We start from the raw sequence: 341 nt of genomic DNA, 5'->3' as shown, positions 1-341 counted from the left end.
TTACTGATGTAGTCATGGAACAGTTGGCTCGCCAAGGTTCTAAGTTGTTTGAAAAGTGCAAATTCAATGGACTCCGAAACCATACTGTTTTCAGCAAACTAGATCTTGCAGTTTATCTAAGCTTTTGCAAATGCTGAGGTTTTTTTTTCAGGTGACCTGGATCTACTGGGATTCTATTACGTGGTCAATAGAAGAAAGCCGAATCCACAGAAGGAGCACCAAAAAACATTGTTTACAATGGTGTGTGGCCCACCCCTCCCCTTCTCAGAACAATTTTTCATGAGTTTAATCGCTGGGGAAAGTATAAAAAATAAAATAAATATCTCACAAACATTTGATCA

The sequence above is a fragment of the Gekko japonicus genome, unplaced genomic scaffold (assembly GCF_001447785.1).
Source record: "Gekko japonicus isolate JY-2015 unplaced genomic scaffold, Gekko_japonicus_V1.1 scaffold656, whole genome shotgun sequence".
NCBI classification, from domain to species: Eukaryota; Metazoa; Chordata; class Lepidosauria; order Squamata; family Gekkonidae; genus Gekko; species Gekko japonicus.
The sequence above is the reverse complement of the archived record's forward strand: the minus strand, read 5'-3'. Positions refer to the sequence as shown.